Consider the following 16,506-nt stretch of genomic DNA (forward strand, 5'->3'; position numbering starts at 1 on the left):
ACTTTCAATCGGTTCTGTCTGAGGCGGTATTCGAACCCACGCCTCCAGGGGAGACTGCGACCTGAACGCAACGCCTTAGACCGCTCTGCAATCCTGGCAACTGGTACTGCTCTCTTGACTGTGTTTGCTTTGTTCTTGCTTGGTACTTTCAATGGGCTCTTTCTGAGGCGGGATTCGAACCCATGCCTCCTGGGGAGACTGCGACCTGAACGCAACGCCTTAGACCGCTCCGCCATCCTGACACCTGGTAATGCTCTCTTGAATGTGTTTGCTTTGTTCTTGCTTGGTACTTTCAATGGGCTCTGTCTGAGGTGGGATTCGAACCCACGCCTCCTGGGGAGACTGCGACCTGAACGCAACGCCTGAGACCGCTCTGCCATCTTATCATCTGGTAATGCTCTCTTGACTGTGTTTGCTCTGTTCTTGCTTGGTACTTTCAATGGGCTCTGTCTGAGGTGGGATTCGAACCCACGCCTCCTGGGGAGACTGCGACCTGAACGCAACGCCTTAGACCGCTCCGCCATCCTGGCAACTGGTAATGCTCTCTTGACCGTGTTTCCTTTGTTATTGCTTGGTACTTTCAATGGGCTCTGTCTGAGGTGGGATTCGAACACACGCCTCCTGGGGAGACTGCGACCTGAACACAACGCCTTAGACCGCTCCGCCATCCTGGCACCTGGTAATGCTCTCTTGAATGTGCTTGCTTTGTTCTTGCTTGGTACTTTCAATGGGCTCTGTCTGAGGCGGGATTCGAACCCACGCCTCCTGGGGAGACTGCGACCTGAACGCAACGCCTTAGACCGCTCCGCCATCCTGGCACCTGGTAATGCTCTCTTGAATGTGTTTGCTTTGTTCTTGCTTGGTACTTTCAATGGGCTCTGTCTGAGGTGGGATTCAAACCCACGCTTCCTGGGGAGACTGCGACCTGAACGCAACGCTTTAGACCGCTCCGCCATCCTGGCAACTGGTAATGCTCTCTTGACTGTGTTTACTTTGTTCTTGCTTGGTACTTTCAATGGGCACTGTCTGAGGTGGGATTCGAACCCACGCCTCCTGGGGAGACTGCGACCTGAACGCAACGCCTTAGACCGCTCCGCCATCCTGGCACCTGGTAATGCTCTCTTGACTGTGTTTGCTTTGTTTTTGCTTGGTACTTTCAATCGGTTCTGTCTGAGGCGGTATTCGAACCCACGCCTCCAGGGGAGACTGCGACCTGAACGCAACGCCTTAGACCGCTCTGCAATCCTGGCAACTGGTACTGCTCTCTTGACTGTGTTTGCTTTGTTCTTGCTTGGTACTTTCAATGGGCTCTTTCTGAGGCGGGATTCGAACCCATGCCTCCTGGGGAGACTGCGACCTGAACGCAACGCCTTAGACCGCTCCGCCATCCTGACACCTGGTAATGCTCTCTTGAATGTGTTTGCTTTGTTCTTGCTTGGTACTTTCAATGGGCTCTGTCTGAGGTGGGATTCGAACCCACGCCTCCTGGGGAGACTGCGACCTGAACGCAACGCCTGAGACCGCTCTGCCATCTTATCATCTGGTAATGCTCTCTTGACTGTGTTTGCTCTGTTCTTGCTTGGTACTTTCAATGGGCTCTGTCTGAGGTGGGATTCGAACCCACGCCTCCTGGGGAGACTGCGACCTGAACGCAACGCCTTAGACCGCTCCGCCATCCTGGCAACTGGTAATGCTCTCTTGACCGTGTTTCCTTTGTTATTGCTTGGTACTTTCAATGGGCTCTGTCTGAGGTGGGATTCGAACACACGCCTCCTGGGGAGACTGCGACCTGAACGCAGCGCCTTAGACCGCTCCGCCATCCTGGCAACTGGTAATGCTCTCTTGACCGTGTTTGCTTTGTTTTTGCTTGGTACTTTCAATGGGCTCTGTCTGAGGCGGGATTCGAACCCACGCCTCCAGGGGAGACTGCGACCTGAACGCAACGCCTTAGACCGCTCCGCCATCCTGGCAACTGGTAATGCTCTCTTGACCGTGTTTCCTTTGTTATTGCTTGGTACTTTCAATGGGCTCTGTCTGAGGTGGGATTCGAACACACGCCTCCTGGGGAGACTGCGACCTGAACGCAGCGCCTTAGACCGCTCCGCCATCCTGGCACCTGGTAATGCTCTCTTGAATGTGTTTGCTTTGTTCTTGCTTGGTACTTTCAATGGGCTCTGTCTGAGGCGGGATTCGAACCCACGCCTCCTGGGGAGACTGCGACCTGAACGCAGCGCCTTAGACCGCTCTGCAATCCTGGCAACTGGTAATGCTCTCTTGACTGTGTTTGCTTTGTTCTTGCTTGGTACTTTCAATGGGCTCTTTCTGAGGCGGGATTCAACCCACGCCTCCTGGGGAGACTGCGACCTGAACGCAACGCCTTAGACCGCTCCGCCATCCTGGCACCTGGTAATGCTCTCTTGAATGTGTTTGCTTTGTTCTTGCTTGGTACTTTCAATGGGCTCTGTCTGAGGCGGGATTCGAACCCACGCCTCCTGGGGAGACTGCGACCTGAACGCAACGCCTTAGACCGCTCCGCCATCCTGGCAACTGGTAATGCTCTCTTGACTGTGTTTGCTTTGTTCTTGCTTGGTATTTTTAATGGGCACTGTCTGAGGTGGGATTCGAACCCACGCCTCCTGGGGAGACTGCGACCTGAACGCAACGCCTTAGACCGCTCCGCCATCCTGGCAACTGGTAATGCTCTCTTGACCGTGTTTCCTTTGTTCTTGCTTGGTACTTTCAATGGGTACTGTCTGAGGTGGGATTCAAACCCACGCCTCCTGGGGAGACTGCGACCTGAACACAACGCCTTAGACCGCTCCGCCATCCTGGCACCTGGTAATGCTCTCTTGAATGTGCTTGCTTTGTTCTTGCTTGGTACTTTCAATGGGCTCTGTCTGAGGCGGGATTCGAACCCACGCCTCCTGGGGAGACTGCGACCTGAACGCAACGCCTTAGACCGCTCCGCCATCCTGGCACCTGGTAATGCTCTCTTGAATGTGTTTGCTTTGTTCTTGCTTGGTACTTTCAATGGGCTCTGTCTGAGGTGGGATTCGAACCCACGCTTCCTGGGGAGACTGCGACCTGAACGCAACGCTTTAGACCGCTCCGCCATCCTGGCAACTGGTAATGCTCTCTTGACTGTGTTTACTTTGTTCTTGCTTGGTACTTTCAATGGGCACTGTCTGAGGTGGGATTCGAACCCACGCCTCCTGGGGAGACTGCGACCTGAACGCAACGCCTTAGACCGCTCCGCCATCCTGGCAACTGGTAATGCTCTCTTGAATGTGTTTGCTTTGTTCTTGCTTGGTACTTTCAATGGGCTCTGTCTGAGGCGGGATTCGAACCCACGCCTCCTGGGGAGACTGCGACCTGAACGCAGCGCCTTAGACCGCTCTGCAATCCTGGCAACTGGTAATGCTCTCTTGACTGTGTTTGCTTTGTTCTTGCTTGGTACTTTCAATGGGCTCTTTCTGAGGCGGGATTCAACCCACGCCTCCTGGGGAGACTGCGACCTGAACGCAACGCCTTAGACCGCTCCGCCATCCTGGCACCTGGTAATGCTCTCTTGAATGTGTTTGCTTTGTTCTTGCTTGGTACTTTCAATGGGCACTGTCTGAGGTGGGATTCGAACCCACGCTTCCTGGGGAGACTGCGACCTGAACGCAACGCTTTAGACCGTTCCGCCATCCTGGCACCTGGTAATGCTCTCTTGAATGTGTTTGCTTTGTTCTTGCTTGGTACTTTTAATGGGCACTGTCTGAGGTGGGATTCGAACCCACGCCTCCTGGGGAGACTGCGACCTGAACGCAACGCCTTAGACCGCTCCGCCATCCTGGCAACTGGTAATGCTCTCTTGACCGTGTTTCCTTTGTTCTTGCTTGGTACTTTCAATGGGTACTGTCTGAGGTGGGATTCAAACCCACGCCTCCTGGGGAGACTGCGACCTGAACACAACGCCTTAGACCGCTCCGCCATCCTGGCACCTGGTAATGCTCTCTTGAATGTGCTTGCTTTGTTCTTGCTTGGTACTTTCAATGGGCTCTGTCTGAGGCGGGATTTGAACCCACGCCTCCTGGGGAGACTGCGACCTGAACGCAACGCCTTAGACCGCTCCGCCATCCTGGCAACTGGTAATGCTCTCTTGACTGTGTTTGCTTTGTTCTTGCTTGGTACTTTCAATGGGCACTGTCTGAGGTGGGATTCGAACCCACGCCTCCTGGGGAGACTGCGACCTGAACGCAACGCCTTAGACCGCTCCGCCATCCTGGCAACTGGTAATGCTCTCTTGACCGTGTTTCCTTTGTTCTTGCTTGGTACTTTCAATGGGTACTGTCTGAGGTGGGATTCAAACCCACGCCTCCTGGGGAGACTGCGACCTGAACACAACGCCTTAGACCGCTCCGCCATCCTGGCACCTGGTAATGCTCTCTTGAATGTGCTTGCTTTGTTCTTGCTTGGTACTTTCAATGGGCTCTGTCTGAGGCGGGATTCGAACCCACGCCTCCTGGGGAGACTGCGACCTGAACGCAACGCCTTAGACCGCTCCGCCATCCTGGCACCTGGTAATGCTCTCTTGAATGTGTTTGCTTTGTTCTTGCTTGGTACTTTCAATGGGCTCTGTCTGAGGTGGGATTCGAACCCACGCTTCCTGGGGAGACTGCGACCTGAACGCAACGCTTTAGACCGCTCCGCCATCCTGGCAACTGGTAATGCTCTCTTGACTGTGTTTACTTTGTTCTTGCTTGGTACTTTCAATGGGCACTGTCTGAGGTGGGATTCGAACCCACGCCTCCTGGGGAGACTGCGACCTGAACGCAACGCCTTAGACCGCTCCGCCATCCTGGCAACTGGTACTGCTCTCATGACTGTGTTTGCTTTGTTCTTGCTTGGTACTTTCAATGGGCACTGTCTGAGGTGGGATTCGAACCCACGCCTCCTGGGGAGACTGCGACCTGAACGCAACGCCTGAGACCGTTCCGCCATCTTATCATCTGGTAATGCTCTCTTGACTGTGTTTGCTTTGTTCTTGCTTGGTACTTTCAATGGGCACTGTCTGAGGTGGGATTCGAACCCACGCCTCCTGGGGAGACTGCGACCTGAACGCAACGCCTGAGACCGCTCCGCCAACCTGGCAACTGGTAATGCTCTCTTGACCGTGTTTCCTTTGTTATTACTTGGTACTTTCAATGGGCTCTGTCTGAGGTGGGATTCGAACACACGCCTCCTGGGGAGACTGCGACCTGAACGCAACGCCTTAGACCGCTCCGCCATCCTGGCAACTGGTAATGCTCTCTTGACCGTGTTTCCTTTGTTATTGCTTGGTACTTTCAATGGGCTCTGTCTGAGGCGGGATTCGAACCCACGCCTCCTGGGGAGACTGCGACCTGAACGCAGCGCCTTAGACCGCTCTGCAATCCTGGCAACTGGTAATGCTCTCTTGACTGTGTTTGCTTTGTTCTTGCTTGGTACTTTCAATGGTCTCTGTCTGAGGCGGGATTCGAACCCACGCCTCCTGGGGAGACTGCGACCTGAACGCAACGCCTTAGACCGCTCCGCCATCCTGGCAACTGGTAATGCTCTCTTGACTGTGTTTGCTTTGTTCTTGCTTGGTACTTTTAATGGGCACTGTCTGAGGTGGGATTCGAACCCACGCCTCCTGGGGAGACTGCGACCTGAACGCAACGCCTTAGACCGCTCCGCCATCCTGGCAACTGGTAATGCTCTCTTGACCGTGTTTCCTTTGTTCTTGCTTGGTACTTTCAATGGGTACTGTCTGAGGTGGGATTCAAACCCACGCCTCCTGGGGAGACTGCGACCTGAACACAACGCCTTAGACCGCTCCGCCATCCTGGCACCTGGTAATGCTCTCTTGAATGTGCTTGCTTTGTTCTTGCTTGGTACTTTCAATGGGCTCTGTCTGAGGCGGGATTTGAACCCACGCCTCCTGGGGAGACTGCGACCTGAACGCAACGCCTTAGACCGCTCCGCCATCCTGGCAACTGGTAATGCTCTCTTGACTGTGTTTGCTTTGTTCTTGCTTGGTACTTTCAATGGGCACTGTCTGAGGTGGGATTCGAACCCACGCCTCCTGGGGAGACTGCGACCTGAACGCAACGCCTTAGACCGCTCCGCCATCCTGGCAACTGGTAATGCTCTCTTGACCGTGTTTCCTTTGTTCTTGCTTGGTACTTTCAATGGGTACTGTCTGAGGTGGGATTCAAACCCACGCCTCCTGGGGAGACTGCGACCTGAACACAACGCCTTAGACCGCTCCGCCATCCTGGCACCTGGTAATGCTCTCTTGAATGTGCTTGCTTTGTTCTTGCTTGGTACTTTCAATGGGCTCTGTCTGAGGCGGGATTCGAACCCACGCCTCCTGGGGAGACTGCGACCTGAACGCAACGCCTTAGACCGCTCCGCCATCCTGGCACCTGGTAATGCTCTCTTGAATGTGTTTGCTTTGTTCTTGCTTGGTACTTTCAATGGGCTCTGTCTGAGGTGGGATTCGAACCCACGCTTCCTGGGGAGACTGCGACCTGAACGCAACGCTTTAGACCGCTCCGCCATCCTGGCAACTGGTAATGCTCTCTTGACTGTGTTTACTTTGTTCTTGCTTGGTACTTTCAATGGGCACTGTCTGAGGTGGGATTCGAACCCACGCCTCCTGGGGAGGCTGCGACCTGAACGCAACGCCTTAGACCGCTCCGCCATCCTGGCACCTGGTAATGCTCTCTTGACTGTGTTTGCTTTGTTTTTGCTTGGTACTTTCAATGGGCTCTGTCTGAGGCGGTATTCGAACCCACGCCTCCAGGGGAGACTGCGACCTGAACGCAACGCCTTAGACCGCTCTGCAATCCTGGCAACTGGTACTGCTCTCATGACTGTGTTTGCTTTGTTCTTGCTTGGTACTTTCAATGGGCACTGTCTGAGGTGGGATTCGAACCCACGCCTCCTGGGGAGACTGCGACCTGAACGCAACGCCTGAGACCGTTCCGCCATCTTATCATCTGGTAATGCTCTCTTGACTGTGTTTGCTTTGTTCTTGCTTGGTACTTTCAATGGGCACTGTCTGAGGTGGGATTCGAACCCACGCCTCCTGGGGAGACTGCGACCTGAACGCAACGCCTGAGACCGCTCCGCCATCCTGGCAACTGGTAATGCTCTCTTGACCGTGTTTCCTTTGTTATTACTTGGTACTTTCAATGGGCTCTGTCTGAGGTGGGATTCGAACACACGCCTCCTGGGGAGACTGCGACCTGAACGCAACGCCTTAGACCGCTCCGCCATCCTGGCAACTGGTAATGCTCTCTTGACCGTGTTTCCTTTGTTATTGCTTGGTACTTTCAATGGGCTCTGTCTGAGGCGGGATTCGAACCCACGCCTCCTGGGGAGACTGCGACCTGAACGCAGCGCCTTAGACCGCTCTGCAATCCTGGCAACTGGTAATGCTCTCTTGACTGTGTTTGCTTTGTTCTTGCTTGGTACTTTCAATGGTCTCTTTCTGAGGCGGGATTCGAACCCACGCCTCCTGGGGAGACTGCGACCTGAACACAACGCCTTAGACCGCTCCGCCATCCTGGCACCTGGTAATGCTCTCTTGAATGTGCTTGCTTTGTTCTTGCTTGGTACTTTCAATGGGCTCTGTCTGAGGCGGGATTCGAACCCACGCCTCCTGGGGAGACTGCGACCTGAACGCAACGCCTTAGACCGCTCCGCCATCCTGGCACCTGGTAATGCTCTCTTGAATGTGTTTGCTTTGTTCTTGCTTGGTACTTTCAATGGGCTCTGTCTGAGGTGGGATTCAAACCCACGCTTCCTGGGGAGACTGCGACCTGAACGCAACGCTTTAGACCGCTCCGCCATCCTGGCAACTGGTAATGCTCTCTTGACTGTGTTTACTTTGTTCTTGCTTGGTACTTTCAATGGGCACTGTCTGAGGTGGGATTCGAACCCACGCCTCCTGGGGAGACTGCGACCTGAACGCAACGCCTTAGACCGCTCCGCCATCCTGGCACCTGGTAATGCTCTCTTGACTGTGTTTGCTTTGTTTTTGCTTGGTACTTTCAATCGGTTCTGTCTGAGGCGGTATTCGAACCCACGCCTCCAGGGGAGACTGCGACCTGAACGCAACGCCTTAGACCGCTCTGCAATCCTGGCAACTGGTACTGCTCTCTTGACTGTGTTTGCTTTGTTCTTGCTTGGTACTTTCAATGGGCTCTTTCTGAGGCGGGATTCGAACCCACGCCTCCTGGGGAGACTGCGACCTGAACGCAACGCCTTAGACCGCTCCGCCATCCTGACACCTGGTAATGCTCTCTTGAATGTGTTTGCTTTGTTCTTGCTTGGTACTTTCAATGGGCTCTGTCTGAGGTGGGATTCGAACCCACGCCTCCTGGGGAGACTGCGACCTGAACGCAACGCCTGAGACCGCTCTGCCATCTTATCATCTGGTAATGCTCTCTTGACTGTGTTTGCTCTGTTCTTGCTTGGTACTTTCAATGGGCTCTGTCTGAGGTGGGATTCGAACCCACGCCTCCTGGGGAGACTGCGACCTGAACGCAACGCCTTAGACCGCTCCGCCATCCTGGCACCTGGTAATGCTCTCTTGACTGTGTTTGCTTTGTTTTTGCTTGGTACTTTCAATCGGTTCTGTCTGAGGCGGTATTCGAACCCACGCCTCCAGGGGAGACTGCGACCTGAACGCAACGCCTTAGACCGCTCTGCAATCCTGGCAACTGGTACTGCTCTCTTGACTGTGTTTGCTTTGTTCTTGCTTGGTACTTTCAATGGGCTCTTTCTGAGGCGGGATTCGAACCCACGCCTCCTGGGGAGACTGCGACCTGAACGCAACGCCTTAGACCGCTCCGCCATCCTGACACCTGGTAATGCTCTCTTGAATGTGTTTGCTTTGTTCTTGCTTGGTACTTTCAATGGGCTCTGTCTGAGGTGGGATTCGAACCCACGCCTCCTGGGGAGACTGCGACCTGAACGCAACGCCTGAGACCGCTCTGCCATCTTATCATCTGGTAATGCTCTCTTGACTGTGTTTGCTCTGTTCTTGCTTGGTACTTTCAATGGGCTCTGTCTGAGGTGGGATTCGAACCCACGCCTCCTGGGGAGACTGCGACCTGAACGCAACGCCTTAGACCGCTCCGCCATCCTGGCAACTGGTAATGCTCTCTTGACCGTGTTTCCTTTGTTATTGCTTGGTACTTTCAATGGGCTCTGTCTGAGGTGGGATTCGAACACACGCCTCCTGGGGAGACTGCGACCTGAACACAACGCCTTAGACCGCTCCGCCATCCTGGCACCTGGTAATGCTCTCTTGAATGTGCTTGCTTTGTTCTTGCTTGGTACTTTCAATGGGCTCTGTCTGAGGCGGGATTCGAACCCACGCCTCCTGGGGAGACTGCGACCTGAACGCAACGCCTTAGACCGCTCCGCCATCCTGGCACCTGGTAATGCTCTCTTGAATGTGTTTGCTTTGTTCTTGCTTGGTACTTTCAATGGGCTCTGTCTGAGGTGGGATTCAAACCCACGCTTCCTGGGGAGACTGCGACCTGAACGCAACGCTTTAGACCGCTCCGCCATCCTGGCAACTGGTAATGCTCTCTTGACTGTGTTTACTTTGTTCTTGCTTGGTACTTTCAATGGGCACTGTCTGAGGTGGGATTCGAACCCACGCCTCCTGGGGAGACTGCGACCTGAACGCAACGCCTTAGACCGCTCCGCCATCCTGGCACCTGGTAATGCTCTCTTGACTGTGTTTGCTTTGTTTTTGCTTGGTACTTTCAATCGGTTCTGTCTGAGGCGGTATTCGAACCCACGCCTCCAGGGGAGACTGCGACCTGAACGCAACGCCTTAGACCGCTCTGCAATCCTGGCAACTGGTACTGCTCTCTTGACTGTGTTTGCTTTGTTCTTGCTTGGTACTTTCAATGGGCTCTTTCTGAGGCGGGATTCGAACCCATGCCTCCTGGGGAGACTGCGACCTGAACGCAACGCCTTAGACCGCTCCGCCATCCTGACACCTGGTAATGCTCTCTTGAATGTGTTTGCTTTGTTCTTGCTTGGTACTTTCAATGGGCTCTGTCTGAGGTGGGATTCGAACCCACGCCTCCTGGGGAGACTGCGACCTGAACGCAACGCCTGAGACCGCTCTGCCATCTTATCATCTGGTAATGCTCTCTTGACTGTGTTTGCTCTGTTCTTGCTTGGTACTTTCAATGGGCTCTGTCTGAGGTGGGATTCGAACCCACGCCTCCTGGGGAGACTGCGACCTGAACGCAACGCCTTAGACCGCTCCGCCATCCTGGCAACTGGTAATGCTCTCTTGACCGTGTTTCCTTTGTTATTGCTTGGTACTTTCAATGGGCTCTGTCTGAGGTGGGATTCGAACACACGCCTCCTGGGGAGACTGCGACCTGAACGCAGCGCCTTAGACCGCTCCGCCATCCTGGCAACTGGTAATGCTCTCTTGACCGTGTTTGCTTTGTTTTTGCTTGGTACTTTCAATGGGCTCTGTCTGAGGCGGGATTCGAACCCACGCCTCCAGGGGAGACTGCGACCTGAACGCAACGCCTTAGACCGCTCCGCCATCCTGGCAACTGGTAATGCTCTCTTGACCGTGTTTCCTTTGTTATTGCTTGGTACTTTCAATGGGCTCTGTCTGAGGTGGGATTCGAACACACGCCTCCTGGGGAGACTGCGACCTGAACGCAGCGCCTTAGACCGCTCCGCCATCCTGGCACCTGGTAATGCTCTCTTGAATGTGTTTGCTTTGTTCTTGCTTGGTACTTTCAATGGGCTCTGTCTGAGGCGGGATTCGAACCCACGCCTCCTGGGGAGACTGCGACCTGAACGCAGCGCCTTAGAACGCTCTGCAATCCTGGCAACTGGTAATGCTCTCTTGACTGTGTTTGCTTTGTTCTTGCTTGGTACTTTCAATGGGCTCTTTCTGAGGCGGGATTCAACCCACGCCTCCTGGGGAGACTGCGACCTGAACGCAACGCCTTAGACCGCTCCGCCATCCTGGCACCTGGTAATGCTCTCTTGAATGTGTTTGCTTTGTTCTTGCTTGGTACTTTCAATGGGCTCTGTCTGAGGCGGGATTCGAACCCACGCCTCCTGGGGAGACTGCGACCTGAACGCAACGCCTTAGACCGCTCCGCCATCCTGGCAACTGGTAATGCTCTCTTGACTGTGTTTGCTTTGTTCTTGCTTGGTATTTTTAATGGGCACTGTCTGAGGTGGGATTCGAACCCACGCCTCCTGGGGAGACTGCGACCTGAACGCAACGCCTTAGACCGCTCCGCCATCCTGGCAACTGGTAATGCTCTCTTGACCGTGTTTCCTTTGTTCTTGCTTGGTACTTTCAATGGGTACTGTCTGAGGTGGGATTCAAACCCACGCCTCCTGGGGAGACTGCGACCTGAACACAACGCCTTAGACCGCTCCGCCATCCTGGCACCTGGTAATGCTCTCTTGAATGTGCTTGCTTTGTTCTTGCTTGGTACTTTCAATGGGCTCTGTCTGAGGCGGGATTCGAACCCACGCCTCCTGGGGAGACTGCGACTTGAACGCAACGCCTTAGACCGCTCCGCCATCCTGGCAACTGGTAATGCTCTCTTGACTGTGTTTGCTTTGTTCTTGCTTGGTACTTTCAATGGGCACTGTCTGAGGTGGGATTCGAACCCACGCTTCCTGGGGAGACTGCGACCTGAACGCAACGCTTTAGACCGTTCCGCCATCCTGGCACCTGGTAATGCTCTCTTGAATGTGTTTGCTTTGTTCTTGCTTGGTACTTTCAATGGGCTCTGTCTGAGGCGGGATTCGAACCCACGCCTCCTGGGGAGACTGCGACCTGAACGCAGCGCCTTAGACCGCTCTGCAATCCTGGCAACTGGTAATGCTCTCTTGACTGTGTTTGCTTTGTTCTTGCTTGGTACTTTCAATGGGCTCTTTCTGAGGCGGGATTCAACCCACGCCTCCTGGGGAGACTGCGACCTGAACGCAACGCCTTAGACCGCTCCGCCATCCTGGCACCTGGTAATGCTCTCTTGAATGTGTTTGCTTTGTTCTTGCTTGGTACTTTCAATGGGCTCTGTCTGAGGCGGGATTCGAACCCACGCCTCCTGGGGAGACTGCGACCTGAACGCAACGCCTTAGACCGCTCCGCCATCCTGGCAACTGGTAATGCTCTCTTGACTGTGTTTGCTTTGTTCTTGCTTGGTACTTTTAATGGGCACTGTCTGAGGTGGGATTCGAACCCACGCCTCCTGGGGAGACTGCGACCTGAACGCAACGCCTTAGACCGCTCCGCCATCCTGGCAACTGGTAATGCTCTCTTGACCGTGTTTCCTTTGTTCTTGCTTGGTACTTTCAATGGGTACTGTCTGAGGTGGGATTCAAACCCACGCCTCCTGGGGAGACTGCGACCTGAACACAACGCCTTAGACCGCTCCGCCATCCTGGCACCTGGTAATGCTCTCTTGAATGTGCTTGCTTTGTTCTTGCTTGGTACTTTCAATGGGCTCTGTCTGAGGCGGGATTTGAACCCACGCCTCCTGGGGAGACTGCGACCTGAACGCAACGCCTTAGACCGCTCCGCCATCCTGGCAACTGGTAATGCTCTCTTGACTGTGTTTGCTTTGTTCTTGCTTGGTACTTTCAATGGGCACTGTCTGAGGTGGGATTCGAACCCACGCCTCCTGGGGAGACTGCGACCTGAACGCAACGCCTTAGACCGCTCCGCCATCCTGGCAACTGGTAATGCTCTCTTGACCGTGTTTCCTTTGTTCTTGCTTGGTACTTTCAATGGGTACTGTCTGAGGTGGGATTCAAACCCACGCCTCCTGGGGAGACTGCGACCTGAACACAACGCCTTAGACCGCTCCGCCATCCTGGCACCTGGTAATGCTCTCTTGAATGTGCTTGCTTTGTTCTTGCTTGGTACTTTCAATGGGCTCTGTCTGAGGCGGGATTCGAACCCACGCCTCCTGGGGAGACTGCGACCTGAACGCAACGCCTTAGACCGCTCCGCCATCCTGGCACCTGGTAATGCTCTCTTGAATGTGTTTGCTTTGTTCTTGCTTGGTACTTTCAATGGGCTCTGTCTGAGGTGGGATTCGAACCCACGCTTCCTGGGGAGACTGCGACCTGAACGCAACGCTTTAGACCGCTCCGCCATCCTGGCAACTGGTAATGCTCTCTTGACTGTGTTTACTTTGTTCTTGCTTGGTACTTTCAATGGGCACTGTCTGAGGTGGGATTCGAACCCACGCCTCCTGGGGAGACTGCGACCTGAACGCAACGCCTTAGACCGCTCCGCCATCCTGGCAACTGGTAATGCTCTCTTGAATGTGTTTGCTTTGTTCTTGCTTGGTACTTTCAATGGGCTCTGTCTGAGGCGGGATTCGAACCCACGCCTCCTGGGGAGACTGCGACCTGAACGCAGCGCCTTAGACCGCTCTGCAATCCTGGCAACTGGTAATGCTCTCTTGACTGTGTTTGCTTTGTTCTTGCTTGGTACTTTCAATGGGCTCTTTCTGAGGCGGGATTCAACCCACGCCTCCTGGGGAGACTGCGACCTGAACGCAACGCCTTAGACCGCTCCGCCATCCTGGCACCTGGTAATGCTCTCTTGAATGTGTTTGCTTTGTTCTTGCTTGGTACTTTCAATGGGCACTGTCTGAGGTGGGATTCGAACCCACGCTTCCTGGGGAGACTGCGACCTGAACGCAACGCTTTAGACCGTTCCGCCATCCTGGCACCTGGTAATGCTCTCTTGAATGTGTTTGCTTTGTTCTTGCTTGGTACTTTTAATGGGCACTGTCTGAGGTGGGATTCGAACCCACGCCTCCTGGGGAGACTGCGACCTGAACGCAACGCCTTAGACCGCTCCGCCATCCTGGCAACTGGTAATGCTCTCTTGACCGTGTTTCCTTTGTTCTTGCTTGGTACTTTCAATGGGTACTGTCTGAGGTGGGATTCAAACCCACGCCTCCTGGGGAGACTGCGACCTGAACACAACGCCTTAGACCGCTCCGCCATCCTGGCACCTGGTAATGCTCTCTTGAATGTGCTTGCTTTGTTCTTGCTTGGTACTTTCAATGGGCTCTGTCTGAGGCGGGATTTGAACCCACGCCTCCTGGGGAGACTGCGACCTGAACGCAACGCCTTAGACCGCTCCGCCATCCTGGCAACTGGTAATGCTCTCTTGACTGTGTTTGCTTTGTTCTTGCTTGGTACTTTCAATGGGCACTGTCTGAGGTGGGATTCGAACCCACGCCTCCTGGGGAGACTGCGACCTGAACGCAACGCCTTAGACCGCTCCGCCATCCTGGCAACTGGTAATGCTCTCTTGACCGTGTTTCCTTTGTTCTTGCTTGGTACTTTCAATGGGTACTGTCTGAGGTGGGATTCAAACCCACGCCTCCTGGGGAGACTGCGACCTGAACACAACGCCTTAGACCGCTCCGCCATCCTGGCACCTGGTAATGCTCTCTTGAATGTGCTTGCTTTGTTCTTGCTTGGTACTTTCAATGGGCTCTGTCTGAGGCGGGATTCGAACCCACGCCTCCTGGGGAGACTGCGACCTGAACGCAACGCCTTAGACCGCTCCGCCATCCTGGCACCTGGTAATGCTCTCTTGAATGTGTTTGCTTTGTTCTTGCTTGGTACTTTCAATGGGCTCTGTCTGAGGTGGGATTCGAACCCACGCTTCCTGGGGAGACTGCGACCTGAACGCAACGCTTTAGACCGCTCCGCCATCCTGGCAACTGGTAATGCTCTCTTGACTGTGTTTACTTTGTTCTTGCTTGGTACTTTCAATGGGCACTGTCTGAGGTGGGATTCGAACCCACGCCTCCTGGGGAGACTGCGACCTGAACGCAACGCCTTAGACCGCTCCGCCATCCTGGCAACTGGTACTGCTCTCATGACTGTGTTTGCTTTGTTCTTGCTTGGTACTTTCAATGGGCACTGTCTGAGGTGGGATTCGAACCCACGCCTCCTGGGGAGACTGCGACCTGAACGCAACGCCTGAGACCGTTCCGCCATCTTATCATCTGGTAATGCTCTCTTGACTGTGTTTGCTTTGTTCTTGCTTGGTACTTTCAATGGGCACTGTCTGAGGTGGGATTCGAACCCACGCCTCCTGGGGAGACTGCGACCTGAACGCAACGCCTGAGACCGCTCCGCCAACCTGGCAACTGGTAATGCTCTCTTGACCGTGTTTCCTTTGTTATTACTTGGTACTTTCAATGGGCTCTGTCTGAGGTGGGATTCGAACACACGCCTCCTGGGGAGACTGCGACCTGAACGCAACGCCTTAGACCGCTCCGCCATCCTGGCAACTGGTAATGCTCTCTTGACCGTGTTTCCTTTGTTATTGCTTGGTACTTTCAATGGGCTCTGTCTGAGGCGGGATTCGAACCCACGCCTCCTGGGGAGACTGCGACCTGAACGCAGCGCCTTAGACCGCTCTGCAATCCTGGCAACTGGTAATGCTCTCTTGACTGTGTTTGCTTTGTTCTTGCTTGGTACTTTCAATGGTCTCTGTCTGAGGCGGGATTCGAACCCACGCCTCCTGGGGAGACTGCGACCTGAACGCAACGCCTTAGACCGCTCCGCCATCCTGGCAACTGGTAATGCTCTCTTGACTGTGTTTGCTTTGTTCTTGCTTGGTACTTTTAATGGGCACTGTCTGAGGTGGGATTCGAACCCACGCCTCCTGGGGAGACTGCGACCTGAACGCAACGCCTTAGACCGCTCCGCCATCCTGGCAACTGGTAATGCTCTCTTGACCGTGTTTCCTTTGTTCTTGCTTGGTACTTTCAATGGGTACTGTCTGAGGTGGGATTCAAACCCACGCCTCCTGGGGAGACTGCGACCTGAACACAACGCCTTAGACCGCTCCGCCATCCTGGCACCTGGTAATGCTCTCTTGAATGTGCTTGCTTTGTTCTTGCTTGGTACTTTCAATGGGCTCTGTCTGAGGCGGGATTTGAACCCACGCCTCCTGGGGAGACTGCGACCTGAACGCAACGCCTTAGACCGCTCCGCCATCCTGGCAACTGGTAATGCTCTCTTGACTGTGTTTGCTTTGTTCTTGCTTGGTACTTTCAATGGGCACTGTCTGAGGTGGGATTCGAACCCACGCCTCCTGGGGAGACTGCGACCTGAACGCAACGCCTTAGACCGCTCCGCCATCCTGGCAACTGGTAATGCTCTCTTGACCGTGTTTCCTTTGTTCTTGCTTGGTACTTTCAATGGGTACTGTCTGAGGTGGGATTCAAACCCACGCCTCCTGGGGAGACTGCGACCTGAACACAACGCCTTAGACCGCTCCGCCATCCTGGCACCTGGTAATGCTCTCTTGAATGTGCTTGCTTTGTTCTTGCTTGGTACTTTCAATGGGCTCTGTCTGAGGCGGGATTCGAACCCACGCCTCCTGGGGAGACTGCGACCTGAACGCAACGCCTTAGACCGCTCCGCCATCCT

This window comes from Idiotropiscis lumnitzeri, chromosome 12, assembly GCF_059441095.1.
Source record: "Idiotropiscis lumnitzeri isolate Australia: NSW breed Sydney's pygmy pipehorse chromosome 12, RoL_Ilum_1.0, whole genome shotgun sequence".
Lineage (NCBI taxonomy): Eukaryota > Metazoa > Chordata > Actinopteri > Syngnathiformes > Syngnathidae > Idiotropiscis > Idiotropiscis lumnitzeri.